The sequence below is a fragment of the Asterias amurensis genome, chromosome 6 (genome assembly GCF_032118995.1).
Source record: "Asterias amurensis chromosome 6, ASM3211899v1".
Lineage (NCBI taxonomy): Eukaryota > Metazoa > Echinodermata > Asteroidea > Forcipulatida > Asteriidae > Asterias > Asterias amurensis.
In genome coordinates this window covers 5,165,874-5,179,248 of record NC_092653.1, presented here as the reverse complement: position 1 = coordinate 5,179,248, position 13,375 = coordinate 5,165,874, and the positions used below count along the sequence as shown (strand labels likewise).

General features: G+C 39.4%; 1 pseudogene; it reads left to right on the top strand.

The window, feature by feature from the left end:
* The first annotated feature begins 138 nt into the window (after window positions 1-138).
* LOC139938355 (uncharacterized) lies at window positions 139-13,035 on the top strand (annotated as a pseudogene).
* Window positions 13,036-13,375: the final 340 nt, after the last annotated feature.

Sequence of the window (13,375 nt, the reverse complement as noted above, 5' to 3'; positions counted from 1 at the left end):
GACGCGCGCGCCCTAGCCGTAGCTGTAGCCGAAGTCGCCAATTCGGACACGGCCTTAGCTTTTCATCATCAAACATTAAACTCTTGGGGGCGCTCGTCAACGAGTGTTTATTATTATTTTAGTTTATCGCTGCTGCTGCAGTTAGTGCTAGTGCTGGGCATGCTTTATGCAAATGTGTCAAAAATCGTGATAGTTTTTTTCATTTATCAGCCATTTTAGCACCGCCGTATCATCATTAATTTATCATATCCTTGGTGTCGATTTCAGGCAGCAGAATTGCCCTACAATACGGTACAGTATAGTGCTTTTTCTTCGGGTGTTTTGTGTTGTAATACAACTTGTATCTACAGTCATTTGACCAGTTCGGGATCATTGACCAGTTCGGGATCACTTCAACTTTGCAATAACCAAATAGTTATATCACTTCTCATTATTACCAATTTCTGTTGATAAATGTGAAGATTAACACTCATTAAACCAACAAACCCAAAATAAGGTGCCAAACATCATCAGCAAATAAATTATGGCTGTTTTCCTGAAGGTTGTCTGCGAAATTTATCATTTTTTTGTTTAAAAATGTTGGTTGAAAAACACTGTTAAAACTTCTTACCTTTAGAATTAGAGTGCCGGGGCAAAAAATATTTATGTAAAATGATAAAAATGTGTAAAAAAACATTCCTGTAAATACTGTGCAGACTTCTTGTTTTTTTGAGGAGACGAAGTTACCAAAATCGTCTTTAAGGGGGCAACTTACCCTTGACCAGTTCGGGATCACTCAACATCTCATTGCGTCAAATGGTGCCGCACTAACTTACTAAGTATGGTAAAATCATACTACTGCAGTAGAAAGTTTATTCAGATGATTTTGAGAAACATTACTTCAACAAATTCTTTCAGATTTTTTTTTTTTAGAAATTTAAACTTGGAGGGATCGATAATGCTTTTTAGGTTCGCTTCACTTTTCATTTGCTTTTGCTGTTGTTTTGTGGTTTTGTCACTGGGTTTTTGCGCTGCTATTGAAGACACTTGCATGACATTCACTAAACAAATGAAGTCCAAGTCCATGCCAACACACCTCTGAAGTTTTGTGTCCTTGAGAGACAGTTTTATGAATGGGAGTATGGGTTTGCAATAAAGGGCACTCTACTGATTCAGAATAGATTCAACTGATCCTGAACTGGTCAAACAGGTGACAATACTTTTCTTAAAGCCTCTTCAAAAGAACTAACCTTTTTTTGTCAGTGAATACTTGGTGAGTTTTATGTCATGTTTAGGTAAACTGATAAACTTTTTTGTTTAAGATATCAAAGAGATTGCAACAAAAAACAATGTGAATTCAAAAAGTGATCCAGAACTGGTCAAACGACTGTATTTATTTTACGACTACGTGCGTCGTGCGGGGTTCGACATTTTATTTGACCAAACTTGGTACTTGGTAGGTTTTCAAGGAGGAGGTCAAGAGAGCGTCGAGTCACTAGTCCTGGGCCCAATTTCATAGAGCTGCTAAGCACAAAAATGCTTAGCATGAAATTTCATCCGTGATAAAAACGGGATTACCAACAAAATTTCCATTTGTTTCATATTGCTTGTACTGGGCCCAATTTCATGGCTCTACTTACCGCCGAAATCTGCGCTTACGGTCACGATTCCCCGCTTACGTGCAAGCGCCGAATTTCTGCGCTAGCCTTGTAAACCAAGAATGCCTAGTAACGGGGAGTAGGCACGCTCAGATAGCCAAAATTCGCTGCTAACCCATGAAATACGCTTGCCGTAAGCACAGAATTCCCTGCTTCTGTAAGCCCCGATTCTGTGCTTACGGTACGCAGAGCCATGATATTGGGCCCTGGTCTTCAGCTGTTGTTTGCTTATCCTAAAAATCACGTGGAAAATTGGTTGGAAATCTTGTTTTTATCAAGGGAGAAATTTCATGCTAAGAATTTTTTTTTTGCTTAGCAGCGCTATGAAATTGGGCCCAGTTGTGCATAGGGCCTATATTTAAAACAATCAGCCAGGACCGGCTTGTGATAATACCACAATCACGTAGACCCCTACGTTACGTTTCGTGAAAGGTAAACACAAAATAAGCATTCTTCAAATTTTGAAGAGAAAAATTCATTAACAATCCATATTTATAAAGGAAAATAAAAAAAAATCTTAGTGTTAATGATGAGCTGGGGCTCGGTGTGACGGTCTCGGAGCTCCGGCGGTCTCGGAGCTCCAGGTAACCAAATACAGTAGTATTACGTCATGCCGTGCCTGCGCACACCAAGCGAAAGTAGTCGATTTTAGCGCCGTGCCGAGTACACTCTCGTAGTAGACTTACGGACAAGTCGTTTATTGTCCCAGATAGTCGAGTTGCAAGCGGTGCTCTCCATGCGCGAACTGCTGGTTGCGCAACTACTGACTGCGCAGCCCGACTCCAGCCAGCTCGTAGTAGTCACGCAACCAGCAGTTCGCTGCAACTCAACTATCTCACCGCGTGGGACCATAAACAACTTGTCCACAAGTCTACTCTTGTAGCTGTCATGGCGGCGCCCATATCGTGTGTTTAAGTAGTGGAGCGTATGTGACAGTATTGTGCAAAAAGTAATCGCGTTTATAATAAGTATTTTAGGAGTGGGAATTACAAAGAAGGTTCTTCTGAAAGCCAGAAAAGGGTTTTGGGTTGCCCCTCGGAAAAGCACTCGTACGATAAAAAAAACAGGTCTCGAAGATTTATTCGTGGCGGTAGGGGGGGGGACGGGGACTCACGCCTGCAACGACAGCATGCTATGTCATCCCGGAGAGCTTGGCACGCCAGAGATCTGAGACCGTGATTACTGCGTGCCGAAATCTCCGGTGACGTCACCCGGAGCTCTGAGACCGCTGGAGCGCTGAGGCTGCCACATCGGGTCCATGCGTTACCAAAAATAATGTTTTGACAAAAAATGGGTAAAAGTCCCTAGTACAAAATACAGCAGGCCTGACGCCTGTGAATTTTATTTTCGAGAGGACACTTCGGGTCATTTTAATTTTGCAAAGACTAGAGCATTTCCATTACAAAATCTATGAGACACTTTTGAAAATGACCAGAGTATGAGTAGACCTAGTAACTGGGGCGCTTTTCTCCCTTTTTTTTCTTCTTCGAAATTGACATTATTATAACGCAAATTGTTTTTGATTGTACATAAGATCTGAGTCTGGAGCATTTTGAGTGGAGTATTGTGTACTATGACTTTTGAGTACAGATTATTTGAGTAATATTGGGTAAAGACTCTTGAGTATTTTGCTAGCCAAGTACGAGTACAAGTTTGAGTACGCTCAAAATGGTACTTGAGTAGTACTGGAGAACGAGTGCCAGGTAATGATGAAAGACTGTTACAAGGCAGTACTAGTCAAGCCCTGAGCAGAGTCTGTGACAAGACTGAGATGCAGACTGAGACCATGGAGGTAGTTTGAGACCAAGATCAACAGATTTTGTAAATTACATACCAAAAGGTTAAGCAAAGAACTAGCCAAACTAATTAGAAGTGTCATAACAAAATAGCAAAAGCCCCCCCCCCCCCCCATGTTTAGCTACATCACACAAGATTACGAAACAAAGTCATTACCAATAATTACTGTGGTGTGTGTGAGGTTGTGTGTATAGCCATGGTATAGTTAATTGCTATGTGATCACTGTACAGGTGGCTTACATCCAGCTAGACTGTTGCTGGCTCATAATTAGTATGTATTGTCTTTTTGGACAGCCCTGTCAATTTTGTATAGCAGTTTGATAAAACTTTTTGTTCTTTACTGGACTCTAGAGTTTTCGTGAATATTTAATAAAGGCCAGACTTAGGAACAATTTTATCTTTGGTTCAAGGGTAGAATAATTAATGGTTTCTCTATTGCTATTTGCAGTGGAACGAAATTTTTACTCGAGTTTATTTTGATTCAATGTTTGTATTTTCTTTAGCTCTACTATTGTATAATCTGATGTTGGCTTATGTTAAATCGTTGTTCTTTTCTGTTCTGTTATTTTATAGACTACACCAACCCTGTTTTTGTTGCTTGTCAATCCCAGGGTCAGTTAAACATTTTACTTTTTATCCACACATTTTCGGCGGTTTCTCAAACAGGCAACGTTTGAATCCTATATGGCGTATTTTAGCAATAAAATATACCCTACGAATTTTTAAACATTTATTTCTAAATTGAATGATCTGTATCACAGCGCTTACAACAAAAAATTACACGTTTGAATACATTTGGTATCTTTTGTTGTATCCTTTAGATTTGCGTCTGCATTTTGAATTAAATGAACTTTAGCTCAGCTGCAATTGTATTGAAGTAAGGAAGGTGCGGTCTCAACCCCTTCTCAGCGATCGTCAACTAATCAAATTGGCTGAACAAAACACGACAGGAAAAGACAAACTTGTGTCCAGCAGAGTCAAACAAACGTCGAGCAGAACCGGCTCTTCTCAGATCCACCACTACTCACCGCAAACCATACTTACTTAAATCTTGTTAGTTTTCAAAAAACTTATCTCCAGGGGGAAAGCAAAACATTCTTATAAGCTATAGGGTAGAGCAGAAGCCGGCTCTTTTCAGAGCCACTACACTCACAAATTAAAATTTTACATGGTGTCGCCTCAAACCATACAAATAAATCTTGTTCCTCTTTTTAACCCAAGTTTCAGAAAAAAACGAAGGGTTTCAGAATTCAAACCAAAACTTGACGTCGAGTTAAAAAAGTAAAAAATAAAAATGGCGGACCAAAGTCAGGGCGCTTCTACATCTCATCAGCAGGCAACCGCCGGTGCGAGCATCACGCCCCAATCTGGCGCTTACCGTTTCGCGCACCTCTCGTCCGGGGCTCTCTTCTGTGGACTGCGGAAAAGTCTACGAGAAATACTTCGCTCTAAGCATTCGTCACCAATGTACAGTGTAAAACCGATGATGTACTCTCAGAAGGACATGTTCTTCAGTCCCAGATCGAGGCATAATGAGCAGGATGACGATCACGAGGCTGGGAGCTCGACCTCGCTTTGGGATGCAGCACGCCATGATCCGAAGGCACATCTTCACTTTAATGTAAGTAAGGACTTAGTATTCAATTTTCCAGAATCGAAATGTTAATAGTGGTTGATAAAAATTAATTGTCTGAAGCTTGCTTAAATGTTTCAAACTCATCTTTCTGGGTTGCTGTTCTTGTTTATCATAGCTAATCCCAAATGTTATGTATCCTCAAAAATGGATAGAACAATATTTTGGATGAAAATTATTCCACCTTAATGATTACTTTAAAACTTTTCGTTTGTTACTAAAAGCAAAAAGTTGAAGTGATTTACTAAAACACTATAATGTCTGTGGATGCTTGTTTGTTTTCTGAAACGTAACTTTCTGCGTTTCTAGTTTTGTGTCGATACCTTTATAAGCCATTAATTTCATGATCATCGATAGTCAAAAGATGTTCTATCACAAACAACTGAACAGATTTTCAATGAAAATGTTTCGATAACTTTTAAATAATGGACATGTTCGTTTGTTCTAGTCTGCAGTTCGACAAGCCGTTGAGAAATATTCCGACGTTCTGAAGGGATTGAAATGTCACCACATGGAAGATATCATCGGAGAGGTGAGATCAACTCATGCGACTATCTTTTCGAAACCACGGCATCGGCTGCAGATTCGGCTCAGGCTAGTTTGGCCCCGTCGGAGCCTCATGTAGCCAAATCCAAAGCCAAACCTGGGGATGCTTTTAATACCATGATATTGCCGGGCTACCGACGTGGGTAAAGTGTGCTACGAGTGCTGGATTTTTGTTTGTTTATATTATGATCTTCCATCAAGGGAACTCGGCAAACTTCCACCTTGGGGGATGGTGAACATCTAGGATTATGAATTTTACACATCAAGAAATGGTGATTCAGTAAACTAGATGACATTACTTAATATATTCATTGTGAAATCCCAGTTAGCTTGGTAGGATTCAAACCCACAACCTTGTGATTGCAAGTCATTTGGTGTGTGTTTTGTTTTATGTTTTTTTTTTAACTAACTTGAACATTCCTGAATGGTCTAATGCTTGTTGCGTGGTTCAAAAGCTATTAATATATAAACTGGAGATTCTTGTTTGAATAAAAAAAATATTGTATATTCGTCAAATCGTGTTTTTAAATTGCTACCCAGGTAATGCGCCTCTGTCCACTTTTAAGGAATGACGTCATCGTGAGGAAAAAAGTTTTGTGGCGCCATCAAATCGTACATCTGCAATGCCGTCACGCACTACAAAAGAAAGTAAGGAAAAGCACATTAGATTTAAACGGTATTACTGAACTTAATTTTCAAGATGGTTGATGTTTTTAATAGATGGAAATTTGCATCGGGGATAAAGAATTTAAACTTTGGTTTTGCACACCGATGTGTGTTAGCATTACTCGGTACTAACCCGAGGACGGTGAAAAAAATTTTACATAATCTTTGATGTTGATGTTTTTCTTTTAAACCATAGGACAGAGGAACCTGAAACCCCCAATCATCCCTGCTGGAGCCCAAGGGCGCGCCCAACAACCAAAACAGCAGACCGCCTCCACGTCTCGAAACGGGGACAGGAGGCAGCCATCAAAACGGCGCTCCCATCTGACGATGAAGTGTACCAAGATTCTCCGAACTCTTATCAGATGATTTGATTGACTACTCGGCTAATGTAGATGAGAGTAATGTGACCATTGAAGTGTCGAGTATTCCTTCACCACAAGATGGTATGGGTGGTGTCATGCTTGTACAGGGGTAAGTGGTCACTAATTACGAAAGTAGTAGTCCCTGTCGATTTCCCCGCCCAGGCCAGTTCTTTCTAGAACTGAGAAGTTTCCCGAATTCTGGAACTCTACTAGAAGTAGTGGAATGTCTTCTTCTTGTTCCTTAAAAAGTGCAGCCTTCAAATGGTTGAAGATGTACGCACACTGCGTGTGAGTGCATGTGTTGGCTTAGGCAACAGGAATTGGTGTCAGGTGCAGATAGAATTATGTACAGGTGCGAGACACGTTTCCAAAAAGAACATAAACCTATAATATACACGAAGTTTATACCCAAACCAATTTATACATTGATACATCGCCATGCAATGCCAAGTAGACTTGGCTTTTAAAAATACGCAAACCTCGAGGTCTCGAGGTCTCCTATCGGCATTACAAGTTGGTTAAACCAATTTATACATTGATACATCGCCATGCAATGCCAAGTAGACTTCGCTTTTAAAAATACGCAAACCTCGAGGTCCCGAGGTCTCTTGTCGGCATTACAAGTTTGTTAATCCTGCATGCCCGTCTTGACGGTCGCAGCTAGCTCTAATGACGTAGATGACATTTTCTCTGGATTTCTTCCAACATTTGTGATCGGTCGGTGTCCTCGGGATTCAAAACCGCTGCTGCCAGGAAGGGCGGTACAATCTCGTGCATGATGAGAACGTGAGCTGCTGCTTTGTATCATTTCGCGGTCTTGTTTTGTTGGCATAATTTCTTTCTAATTTTCATTTGACGAACGCGCGATATTTTTTCGAACCGCGTGAATTAATATGTGACAACTTTAGGAGCCGTACCCGAAAACTGTAAATTTAAATTGCCTCGAAAACAATTAAAGATAGATAGTCCACGGAGCCACCAGCAGACACTTTAATGTTAAAATAGTTAAATTAAAATTTACTGGACTCGATGGTCTTCGGACTGCCAATAGGTGGCGCCCTTCAATATTGACCACGCACTTGATCTATCAGAGAGCGCGCGGTTTCATCTGCAAAGAAATATTAGGTATGCTACACTTCATCACAGGTGAATGAAACTTATGAATTGTGGGATAAATGCTCGAATGCAGAATTACAAAAATTAATAGAATTCACGGCATTTTCAATCTGAACTAAGGTAGGCTTATGTGGGTGGCGCGGTGCTGCCAATCAATTACCATACACCGCCCAACAACGGAACAGGTGTTAAGAATCTGCTGGGATTTTTTTTGTGGGCGTGTTCCTTCCTCCATGGTGTAATGATAGCATTTAAGGCCTTGCTTTGGTCCAAGCATAGAAAAAGTTTAGGCCAAAGTTCGTACACAATAGTTTGGGCTACATTATATAATATTTTGAGTGCAGGGACCTTGGTTACACTGCAAAAGGCAATGTTATTCGTCCTAAATTGTTTTGGGGCAAAGATTTTATTGTTTGATATTAATGCAATGTACACAACACAAGTATTTTAAAGTGTTTTAGAAAAAGTGATATAGCTCAAACAAAATAGTAATCCGAGCTTGAAACCACAATTACAAAATCATAAAAAAAAAAAAAAAAAAATTATACATACTGCTTGGCCCACCTTATAGCTGTAAATGTAAATTGGTATCTTTTAACATCGGTGCTATCACAGCCGGCATTACAATGGCTGGCATCTGTGATAGGACCTATGTAAAAAGAGAGCCATTTACAGCTCAACAAAGTGGGCTAACTCACTGGCATGGTACTTATCTTGAGTTTCCGTGTTGCTCCACACGGTTGGCTCCACATGACACAACCAGAAACGACACTGTCATACATTGAAGACATTTCTCTCATCCTTGGTTCCTGTTAGAACAAAACATCTACTATTTAGCCATAATTACTTCATAATTGTATGCCCAGGGACAGACAGCAATTAGTTTAAATATTTGTAATATTTAGCTTGTAATCAAACAAATTAAAAATACTCTAAACAACTGGTGGGTGTACTGTACCAAACATTTTCATTTGGGGAGAGGTGGGGTGGGGGGAGGCTATTTGACGAACCATTCATTTGAGCATTTCAATCTCAAATGGGAAGAGGGAGTTGCACAAGGTTTCTAGGGTGGTTACGCCACTACAGACCACCTAACTTTCATTTTCCAACTTTGAACTTAATTATTTCCCACGTACCTCCCTACCAGACCTGTCCAATCACCTAATCTCCACCACAGCCTGCCAGGATCCAGCGAGTACATCCACGTTGCAGCCAGACAGTCAGAAAGCCAACAGCACCACTTCGTGACACGACAACGCAGTAGTGAGATTCCTGCCATTAGAAGTACACCTAGGCTGATTGAGATCTCAGACGTACGGAGTATCACAATGGACTCGGACTGTGTGGCATCCTCGGCCGATAGAGGCAACCAAGAATTCCGATTCAGTGATGGTCCTACTATGGAGGAACTGTACGTTTATCAAAATGCAAAAACGTTTAAACATCATGGATACAACAACTTATTTGAAACTTCTTGTTAAAAAAGTTACTAGCTTGACGTTTTGACCCTAGCATTTAGCAGAGTCTTTCTTGAAGATTTTAGCCTCTGAGAAATACTGTGCGAGGGTTGAAGCTGTGCCAGTCTGCAGTTTGATAAAAGTACCCATGTACACTGTTGGGTCTGTACACTGGTGCCAGCATACACAACCCTAGTGAGTTGAATGGTTTCAAATGGTTGGTTGGCTCACTGGAAAATGATACTCGGAGTAGAACTAGGAAGTTATATGGCTTAAAAGTGACCCGATCCTATCCAATAGATTTGTACTTGTATGTACTTATAGAGACCATAGTGGCCTGAAAAGGACTCGTAAAAAATGCAGACACTGGACATAAAATGGCTGGAAGATCCAACCTACTTCTACTCGACCAAAAAGGTCAAAGCAAAGGTCATGGCCTGAATTGACATTTCCCAATGTAAAAAACAAAACTGATTTTTGGTTTTATATGGGGGTTTTTGACAGACACTTTTACACAAACAAATATTATTTCAACAAGTCAACAACAAAACCATGTCTGGGAAAATAGTTAAGTGATGATTATACATAAATTAATGGTCTCTAAAGTTTTCTAATGAGCTTAATCTAGTTAATTATTATAAGTACTGCCTTTGATTTCTTATCTGATTAGGAGATCTGTCCAAGCTGATTTTGCCAAGCAGAGAGATTGGGATCAGTTCCATCAGCCAAGGAATCTACTGCTAGCAATGGTAAGCTCTTGGCTTTAGGTTCCGGCAGCCGATTCCATGAAAGTGGTGCACAATTTACACCATAAATGTTGTGCAAGTGGACTTACGCCATGGCATTAAGTTTCATGAAAACAGCACGAGAGCCCAAGCACAAAAATATATTTAAGCACAAAACAATGATTCTACAAATCATGTTATAAATGTGGTTACCAGCGAAAATACAATGTCTCATGTACCATTTGTGACTGGTTCCCTGCTTATCTTCTAGAAGCAGAAAATTGTTGAGCAATATTGTCTGCTAACTAGAAACTGTTTACCCATAAAGAAGTGGGTATTTCTTTGGTTTGGTTTTTTTCAATTGGAATGTAACAAAGCCTTCTTACTGTACTGATGTCAGAATAAATATGACACCAAAGTTTAAACGGCATGAATTTAAGGGATCAGCAGTGTCTATATTTAGGAGTAATTTAATTGACTATTATAACTATTACCAACTGTCATCTTTTTGGTTTTCCTTCTTTATTTCACAGATTGGTGAAGTTGGTGAAGTCTCAGAGCTTTTGTAAGTTCATATGAATTTCAACAAAATAAAATATCTACTTTAGAGATCGGAAAGTTTTATTCTGTAAGATATTTTATTTTTTTGCGATGGTGATTTTATATAATATTGTTGGCTTTTCATATATGAGAAAGGTAAATACAAAGGTCATCGTTGACATCTCTTCGATCACGGCTACTTTTTACATTACACCCTTTTGAATTCTTTATGCTAGAACTCTTAAAAATGGGGTTTTATCCTTACACAACCTCGGCATTTAGTTACCAAATTCTCATACATTAAACATTTAAGTTAAAGGAATGGATAACACTTGTTTTCTTAGTTTTTTTTTTTTTTTAATTCAATAATCTATTTCACTGTGGGTCAATCACAATGGTGGAGATTTTGCAAACGGTAAAACCCGAGCATTTCTATCTTCAAAGTTCGCACATTTACAATGAGGCTTGCCACAGTACCTTGCTAGCCTTGCGTTGACATGAATGGGTAGCATAACCTAAAAAGATATAAAAAAAGTGTCAATGTTTGTATCAGAGAAACGCCACCTTGGTGTTTATATCCCCTTGTGGGAGTTTACCGAGTTCCCTTGGCGAGAAGATTATCTAAGCACACAAATCGCCGTTCGTACCACGAACTGACCTAACTCGTTCACTGTTTTAAAAAACGTGTTCAGAGAAAATCACGATTGAAGTTGCACTACTTTTGAAACTGCTGTTTCGGAGTCTGCTTTACCAACTTTATTGTATTATTTTATGACGAAAACAAAGCTGAATACTTTATTCATACAGAACTATCAATGTGTTTTAATCCCTAAAACTATTTTAAGAAGTAATTAATTCCTAAACAGATGGGTCACTTTGTGAAAATGAAAATTTCATTTTTGCCTGCAGCGCGCTGTGTACAAACCAATGCGTAATAGAGACCTATCGAGATCGGTCACTTTGTGAAAATACTACGCTCCCCAGTTAGGTCACTTCGTGGTACGAAAATTTGCATGCGCACCATAATCACACATGCTGTAGCGCATAGTTTAACCATTGGTAAAGCGACGTATCTAGATAGGTCACTTTGTGAAAAGACAAAATGGCAAGTCCAGCGATGCGTCGTTTATACTAATTAGTGTAATTACCAAACTATTACATATTAGGCACTGAAACTTGCTGATAATGTTAACAGCATTGAGTTTGTCAATAATTTGTTTTAAAACAAATTTGCGAAAATGTGTGATTTTGTGTCAGTTAGGTCAGTTCGTGGTACGACCGACGAAATGTAATCTTGCCATATCAGATTGTAATTCATAATTGTTTGCATCCTTCATGTAGTCAATGGAGAGGAGAATGTAAAGAGGGGCTTGAAGGTAAGACATCCGATGTAAATAAAATTACTTTTTTGAAAATAACTACATTTTTCCGGATTAAAACCAAGGTAACCTCAAAGGACAACTACCGGTTGTGTGGATTTTAAAGACATTGGACACAATTGGTAATTGTCAAAGACCAGTCTTCTCACTTGCTGTATCTCAACATATGCATAAAATAACAAACCTGTAAAAGTTTGAGCTCAATCGGTCGTCGAAGTTGCGAGATGATAATGAAAGAAAAAAACACCCTTGTCACACGAAGTTGTGTGCTTTTAGATCCTTGATTTCGAGACCTCAAATTCTAGACGCGATGTCTCGAAATCAAATTGGTGGAAAATTACTTCTTTCTCGAAAACTGCTCCACTTCAGAGGGAGCCGTTTCTCACAATGTTTTATACTACCAACCTCTCCCCATTACTTGTTACCAAATAAGGTTTTATGCTAATAATTATTTTGAGTAATTACCAATAGTGTCCACTGCCTTTAAGTGGTCAGTAAATTTCACTTGAATAGGCATCGTATTCTTCCTACTTAAATCTGATTTCTGAAAATTTAACAAAGTTTAAAAGTTTATAGATGCCGATACCTTTAATATGTACATGTAGTTCACCCCTTGTACACAATACAAGGGCAGTCAGGTCGGCTCAGTTGTTTCTGTCCATGCCTTTTTCGATTCCTGGACAGGAGCCTTGCATATGGATTGGGCTTTTCAGTCCCCACCTGACCGAGTTGGTTTTCCTTATGAAGGAGTTTTCCTATCATGTATAAAACTGAAATTTCTCCATTGTCTTATCTACAAAAAATGTGGGTGATTTTTCCAGTAGAATGTTTTGCCGACTTTATAATTTAGATAAGAATACAATCTTCTTTTTGCCCCCAAGTGCTGAAAATCGTGCCTGCTTACAGTTTGTTTGCATAAAGCTAACACAAAAAAAACCCAGTAAATTTCCAGATTTATTTGTGGTCATTTCTCCACAGACTGGTCGGAAAAGGACAAAAAGCATCTCGGTCAGGAGCTCAGCGATGTCTTGATGTATCTCATACGGTTAGCCGAGAAATGCCATGTAGATCTGCCGCAAGCTGCTATGGAGAAGATTGGATTGAATGCCAAGAAATATCCAGCGCACAAAGTACATGGGTCCAGTAAGAAGTACACAGAGTATGAATGAATGAGCAGGCTTACATGCTACTTGATGGCGGTCAGAGGGCGACATTGTACTCTTGAAAGTCTGATGCTCTATGGAAAACTTTCACTTCGTGCTTGTAAGTTTTCTTGCAGGGCTGGAACAACTTTCCACAATGGAGCATTTGATTGCTTTGGAGTTACATGTACTTTTACATCACTGTAGCTTACCATCTATTTTCAATACTCATGACTTGAATAATGTGTACAAGACTACTGTACAGTAGCACAAAGGCGGTGCGTCAGTTCCAGGGTTTTGTTGGTGTGAAGAATATCTACATGAAATCAACAACTTTGGGGACCTCGACAATTGTTACCATCAATTCCTAGA